The sequence below is a fragment of the Lepidochelys kempii genome, chromosome 7 (genome assembly GCF_965140285.1).
Source record: "Lepidochelys kempii isolate rLepKem1 chromosome 7, rLepKem1.hap1, whole genome shotgun sequence".
Classification (NCBI taxonomy): Eukaryota; Metazoa; Chordata; order Testudines; family Cheloniidae; genus Lepidochelys; species Lepidochelys kempii.
The window spans coordinates 121669278-121677327 of NC_136386.1; positions in this window are offsets into that span (position 1 = coordinate 121669278).

Below are 8050 nucleotides of genomic sequence, written 5' to 3' on the forward strand. Positions count from 1 at the left end.
TTGGAGGATTCTCTGCGCCTTGAAGTCTTTAAACTACAATTTGAGGACTTCAATAGCACAGATATAGGTGTGAGGGTTTTTTTTGTAGGAGTGGTGGGTGAAATTCTGTGGCCTGCATTGTGCAGGAGGTCAGACTAGATGACCATAATGGTCCCTTCTGACCTAAATATCTATCTATGAATCTATGTGGTCAGTTGCCCCTCCCTCCGTCAGGGCAATGGCAGACAATCATTCTGCACCTTTTTTCTGTGCAGACGCCATACCACGGCAAGCATGGAGCCCGCTCAGATCACTTTAGCAATTAGGAGCACATTAAACACCACACGCATTATCCAGCAGTATATGCAGCACCAGAACCTGGCAAAGTGAAACCGGCCGAGTAGGCGACATCAGCACGGTGACAAGAGTGATGAGGACATGGACACAGACTTCTCTCAAAGCACGGGCCCTGTGGGCATCATGGTGCTAATGGGGCAGGTTCATGCAGTGGAACGCCGATTCTGGGCTCGGGAAACAAGCACAGACTGGTAGGACCACATAGTGTTGCAGGTCTGGGACGATTTCCAGTGCTGGCGCAGTTTACTGACTCGGTTAGACCTCAGCAAAACCAATATTCCCACTGCTATTACTGCTTGCTGTGCACGCCACAATATCTGTGAGAGTAAGGGGGAGACGTTTATGGCGGGGTGGAAGGTTGAGGCAAATCGCCTGGCTGCTGGTTACGCGCAGCCAGACACCAGGGCGGTTAGAAGAGCACAGGAGGGCGCGGTACGCATCAGAGAAGCTTTGAAAACCAGTTTCATGACTGGCCAGGCTACAGTGTGAAAGTTCTGTTTGTTTCTCCTTGATGAAACCCCCCGCCCCTTGGTTCACTCTACTTCCCTGTAAGCTAACCACCCTCCCCTCCTCCCTTCAATCACCGCTTGCAGAGGCAATAAAGTCATTGTTGCTTCACATTCATGCATTCGTTATTCATTCATCACACAAATAGGGGGATGACTACCAAGGTAGCCAGGAGGGGTGGTGGAGGAGGGAAGGACAAGACCACAGCACTTTAAAAGTTTAAAACTTTAAAACTTATTGAATGCCAGCCTATTCTGTTGCTTGGGCAATCCTCTGGGGTGGAGTGGCTGGGTGGCCAGAGGCCCCCCCAACCACGTTCTTGGGTGTCTGGGTGTGGAGGCTATGGAACTTGGGGAGGAGGGCGGTTGGTTACACAGGGGCTGTAGCGGCGGTCTGTGCTCCTGCTGCCTTTCCTGCAGCTCAACCATACGGTGGAGCATATTAGTTTGATCCTCCAGCAGCCTCAGCATTGAATCCTGCCTCCTCTCATCACCTTTCAGCTTCAGCCCGCCACTTACTCTCTTCAGCTGGCCACCTCTCCTCATGGTCATTTTGTGCTTTCCTGCACGCTGACGTTGTCTGCCTCCGTGTATTCATCTGTGCTCTGTCAGTGTGGGAGGACAGCATGAGCTCAGAGAACATTTCATCACGAGTGCATTTTTTTCGCCTTCTAATCTTCACTAGCCTCTGGGAAGGAGAAGATCCTGTGATCCCTGGCTGGGATGATTTAACTGGGAATTGGTCCTGCTTTGAGCAGGGGGTTGGACTAGATGACCTTCTGGGGTCCCTTCCAACCCTGATATTCTATGATTCTATGATCCCTGAAACGCATGCAGCTGGTGGAGAAAAAAAAAAGGGGGACAGTGGTATTTAAAAAGACACATTTTATAGAACAATGGGTACACTCTTTCACGGTAAACCTTGCTGTTAACATTACATACATAGCACATGTGCTTTCGTTCCAAGGTCGCATTTTGCCTCCCCACCACCACGTGGCTAGCCCCTCCACCCTCCCACCGCCCCGTGGCTAACAGCGGGGAACATTTCTGTTCAGCCAGAGGCAAACAGCTTAGCAGGAACGGGCACCTCTGAATGTCCCCTTAAGAAAAGCACCCTATTTCAGCCAGGTGACCATGAATGATATCTCACTCTCCTGAGGATAACAGAGAGATAAAGAACGGATGTTGTTTGAATGCCAGCAAACATACACTGCAATGCTTTGTTCTACTATTATTCCCGAGTAGGTGCTACTGGCCTGGAGTGGTAAACATGGTGGATGGAATAAGGCTGCCCTCCCCAGAAACCTTTTGCAAAGGCTTTGGGAGTACATCCAGGAGAGCCTTGAATGCCAGGGCAAATTAATCATTAAACATGCTTGCTTTTAAACCATGTGTAGTATTTTAAAAGGTACACTCACCAGAGGTCCCTTTTCGGACCCGCCAGGCGGAGAGGCAGCCTGGGGTGGGTTTGGGGGGTACTGGCTCCAGGTCCGGGTGAGAAACAGTTCCTGGCTGTCGGAAAAACCAGTTTCTCCATTTGCTTGCTGTGAGCTACCTACAACCTCATCATCATCATCTTCCTCATCCCCAAAACCTGCTTCCGTGTTGCCTCCATCTCCATTGAAGGAGTCAAACAACACAGCTGGGGTAGTGGTGGCTGAACCCCCTAAAATGGCATGCAGCTCATCATAGAACGATGGAGTACGTCTTATGTTTTGGGCACTCCTTGGCATGCCCTACAATGCTGCTGTTTGTGTTGGGGAGGGAGAGGATGGTGGCAGATAGCAGAGTCCCTGCACAGTCATAAGCCCCTGCTGTGGAGCTCAGAAGGGGAACCTGCTCACTCCTTGCCAGAAGGAGCTCTCCTTTGATGTCTACGGGCCCAGAATGAAGAGCGCGCTAGTTCTACCATGGCCCTGCCTCCACGGGCAGAGTGTCATGACTGGGGTCTGCGCAGTTAGGCCTAGTGGTCAGGGCTGGTGCCAGAGGCCTAGGTCAGGGGTCAGACCAGGGTCAGAGTCTAAGATCAGTAGCCTGAGTTCGGTCTGATGTCAGGTTCCTAGTACTGATGCAAGGAAGTGGGACTGGAGTCAGCGTTCAAGAGCAGAAGCTGAGGGTCCGAGCAAGAGCCAAGTCCAGCACCACAGCTGGCAGGGGAGTCCACCTCTTTGCACAGATATTTCCTGGGCCTCTTCGTGGGCTTAAATAGGGTGTGTGGACCAATCAGGGGCCACAAGGGAAGCTGTCAATCCGGCCTTCTGAGGTGGTACTTCCTGTGCTGTTTATCCCCACAGGGACTATGGGGTAATGCATGGAAGCTTACCATGGCTGCTGGATAGCAGTGTGGAAACATGGGATGTCCCCCGGATCTGGGATCTAGTCCCATCCCCGCTGAACCTCGCCCAGAGCTCCTGAGCACACAGGGAGGCATGGCCAAGCAGACTAGCCTGGCTACTAAGCAACAGTTGGAAGTGGCTCTGGTTTTACTGAAAACCCCAAACAAGCCAGTACTGCATGGCCCAGTGGGGAGGTTAGGAAGCAGCACTCAGAAACAACAGCTAGGAGAAGACGACGATCAGGTCCAGTCAAAGAGAAGTAGGCTCTTGTCCAGACTGGATTTGGGTCAGAACACTGTGATCAGGGTCAACACCCTGACTCTTGAGGAAAAAAAAGCAAACCAACATCTCTTCGGTCACCTTCCAGGCAAGGTTCTCAAAGCACTTGACAAACCTCACAATGTGCTGGCAAGGTAGGGAAACATTTAGCTTCATTTTACAAAGGGCCACACGGACAGAAGTGACTGACCCCCCCATCCCACAGTGAAGCCAGGAAGAGAGTCAAGACCTCCCAGTAACCTCATGCCCAGTCTTTCCTCAAATCATAACCTCAGTCTTTCCTCAAATCAGGCAATTCCAGCAATACGATGCCTTCAAATGCAAGGCTGGGTAACTGGCTCCACAGGGAGAGCATCACTTATGGAGTTGCCAATGTTCTGCAGCCCCTAGATTTGGGGTGGGGAAGAATCACGAAGAACCAGGTTAAGCAAGACGCCCTGCACGGCACCGCAGGAGAGATTTTCAGAGGCAGTCCTCCCCCTTTGTGCTGGCACAAAAGCCACACAGCCCCTGGATACTGCCTTGCACCTGTTAACATTTCTGTACCAGGCCATAAACCCAGGAACAGCAGAGGAAAGAAGATACAAATTCACAGGCCCTTATAGTCTGTCAGCAAGGCGGACTGTATTACAGCTGAACATCTGTGGGAGGGGCAGGAGAGGGGGCCAGACGCTGTCAGATGAACACTACAGCAGGCAGGAATGTGTACAGACTAGCCAATGGCAGGGAACAATGAAGTCATTCTGAGTATTAGTATTACGTAGCACCTACAGCCCCAGTCATGCAGCGGGACCCCACTACTCTAGGCACCATAGGAACAATGTCACTATAGCAATCAGTGAGATAGTCAGTGGTCTCAGTGCACCAGCCGCTAACTGGGGTCAAGTTTTCTGGAGGCACCCCGGCAAAGAGTTTGAAGGAGGGAGATGAAGGAAGTTAGTTCTGTGGATGTTTCCGGGGAGCGTCCCAAGCATGAGGGGCAGCATGAGAGGAAGCATGAAGATGCTTGTTTGAACAGTTACCGTCGACGACGCATCATGAGCCAATCAGAGTTTGGACAGACAGGTGTGGAGTGGAGAGGTAGGTCTGTGAGTCATCAGCATAGAGATGGTAGTTGAATTTGTGTTTATGCTGAGATTATCCAGCAATAAAGTTTAGAGGGAGAAGAGAAGGGATGGAGACCAAGGACGGCACCCTGTGGAAGCCCAACACTCCCCTCACGGTCTGATCCAGGGCAGGGTTTCTCTATAAGAGAAGGCAGCTGCAGAAGCTGTGCCCGACCGAGGGATCCAGGTCTCAGGGAGCCAGGTGCTGGATAGAAACCTGGATGTGAATGGCTGTGATCTTTTCAGAGATGTAGTGGGCATTCCCATCAGCCAGAGAAGGGGAGAGGGCTCAGCGTGAGATTAGAAATGGTGGCACCTGTAGAGCATAGGCGGAAGCTGGCCAGAGTGTGGGAGAGCCAAGGCCGAGGGAAAGAGGATCGGGTACAGCGCGTGGGAACCCTGGAGGGCTGAGGGTAACCAGGAAGAGGAGCTGGAACCCGTGCGGGGAAGGGAGGGTGGAGAACAGAGGTTACGATGCAGAAGAGGGTGTGGTAAGAGCCACGGGAGTGGCAGAGGGAGAGACGAAACGGGAGGCTTCTTACTAGCTGGTCCTGGCTGAAAAGGAGGCATTGTTGGTGTGGGGCAGTGCAAGCAGCACGGGAGAGAACTGCTAGCCAGCCCTTTGATACAAGGGCATCCGCAGCACAGCAGGTGAGCATCCTGAACTGAGCAGAGACACCAGAAACGGGGGGGATGGGGTGTCTCGTGGGAAGCCCTCAACTCTGCGCTGATTTAGACGGAAATGGCGTAGTCAGCTAAGTAGCAGCTCCACAGAAGCTAGACGCTCCCACAGCCACGGAGGTGAATCGCTGCAGAGCTGGCTATGCCCGGCCTTCCAAGGTAAATCAACTGGGTGGGTTCTTTGTACAAGATTGTAAAAGAAATTCTGCATGGACATTGAAGATTATAGGGCCCTTTCCAAGTTCAGGGCTTGCCCAGTGTCTTTGGCCAAAGTGTTCCCTCTCCCTCTATTGCTGGGCACCCATAGCGGTCTGTCTCTACCCCAGAGGTGGCTGCGTTTCAGGGGTGATGTACCTAGGATAGAACCTCACTGATCTCCATATTCTGTAAGACACACTCACGAAAGATGCCTCTTCCTGACTCTCTGCAAAGATTTAATAGCAGGGTCTTCCCCATGAAGTCTACTACGAGCAGCACTTTATGACCTAAGTCCTGAGAGCACCCACAATGCCCACGGAAGTCAATGCTCAGCTCCTTTCAGGATTTGGCCCCATTCTTTTTAAGGTATGTTACTTACAATACTTGGTTCATTTAATCTGAACTCTCCCAGTTAAATAAAATTTGCAACCATTTCCACTCCCCTCTTGTACTTTCCAGTCTTCTCATCCTTCAAGCTCCACTATATGGTCCCTTGTTGAGAGTGGAATTAGGCATGCCACACACTGTCACCATGTTGTGTTCTGATTCTGACCTGACCCGGCTCTGAAGTCCTGTTGTGTTCTATGCTTTGCAATGGTCAGAACTTCACCCTGGTTTAAGTGAATTAATGAGCCTCTGATGCATAGTGTTTGCAAAGCACCTTGGGAGGGAAAGCATCCTGTACCTGGTAACAATATTGCCAAGCTGCCTGCATTGGCTATGCCCACTGTAATCGGTGCAATCTCCATGCTGTATATGGCCATGAGGAAAAGCATATTTTTCTGGGCTTACAACAGACACCAACATTAAATTAAACCATCCCACTCTGAGACTGCAGCTGGCTCTTCACTCCTCACACAGATCTGCAAAAACACCCTCTGTGTGAGGATGTCTGCATGCTTTATAGACAACTTCTTAATGGTCATAGCCTTTGGCATGCTAAGCATTATTGTCCTCATTTTACAGATGGGGAAACAGAGGTTAAATATTTGTTGCTGACGACCTCTGTCTCCATTAATGCAATTTCTGGCTCCTGAAGCCCAAAAAACAGGCAGAGGCTTCAGGAGAATTTTAAAGGAAAAATGTGTTTTTACAGTGTGAAATTGGGAGAAAGATCATCAGCACATGCCATGCCTTGTGGCCACTAGGTGTCAGTCTTTGCCCAGCTCCCAGTCCTCTTCCTGTCACATATACCCCTGCAAGGTTAGCTGTATTTACAAATGCAGCTGCCAAGTTTTGATTCTTACATTCTTGCACAAGCCCAACTATTTCAACACAGTATAAAATAGGCAAGTCCAGCTCCTCTTCAGTTGTCATGATCAATGTGGAGAGGGATTTACCTGCTTCCCAGCAGCAGTCCCTTTCAACGCTGCAATGCTTTACTGTCCGCAGAAGGGAACGGAAGGAGCTATTTCGCTCCAGATCCTCATTCTTTTTAAGAGTCCCCCGCCCTAACCACCGTCCCCCCTGCCAGTCCCTGAGACTTCAGATCCAAGCGCTAAAGGGGGTTCTGCAAGCCCACAGTCCATTTACAATGCTCCTCTCCCCCCAACACCTACAGAAAGACCTGCAGTGTTTGGGTCAAAAGACCCATACAGCTGTTAGGAAGCAGGGAATGGGGGGACGGGACAGTAGGGCGGTCCTCAGACATGAGCAATAGACGGCCTCTAGAGGCTGATGCTAGAAGGCGCTGAGTGTAACAGCAACTCCGCTGTCAGGGGGATTCACCATTTGTAACCCCAACCTACCGCAGGCCCCTGCAGCCAGGAAAGGAAGGGCATTCTCCTACCAGCTGTGTGGGGGGCATAGCCCTGCTTACCAAGCCCACCCCACGAGAGGCCGAGGGCTCTCAACTCCCACTCACTCCACCAAGGGAGGGCGCTCAGCCCCACCTAAGGCAGAGCTTTCCTCTGGAGATGCTGGGTGAGCATGGAGATGGGATCTGCCCCTAGACTAGCTGTGGTAGGTGTTGGGCCCATGGCCCTGGAAAAGCAATTCCCTGCTATTATTCACAACTGCTCTCTCTCAGCCTCCTCTCCCCTACACCCGGACCCCAGGCGCCTCTCCTCCTCCTCTCCTCCATCCCGCCAGGTGTCTGCCCGCAATTTGGCCTGGATGCAATGTGAGATTTACTGGCTGCCAGATGCTGCCACTGAGCACATTACACCTTCTTACACGAGGCTGGGGCCTAGTTTGACCTTCCCTGCTCCGAGCTAGCAGCAGAAAAGAGAGGCTTCCTGTAGTGCTTGGCCCATCTAGCCCCCCAGGTCAGGGCTGCCAAAGGGAGCGGTTCCATTTGAATGGCCAGATATGTAACCAATCACCACATCCCAGGCGCAAAGAGCAGCTGGGTGCCCTCAGCACGCAGCCTAAGAGTGCTTACTCAGGGAAGAGGCTGAAGGCAACAGAGCCAGGAACTTCCACTGTGGGAAGGAAGAATGCATGCAAGGGGGTGCATTGCACAATACCATGTGGCTGCCAGCTTCCCCAGCGCACCAGGAGGGTTTAGGGGCAGAGTGGGGCTGGAGCTGCACTTCCCACATGGGTAAGCCAAGGAGAGGGGACAGTGTAAGCCTCAAGGCAGGGAACAGCTCCAAGGACACACTGC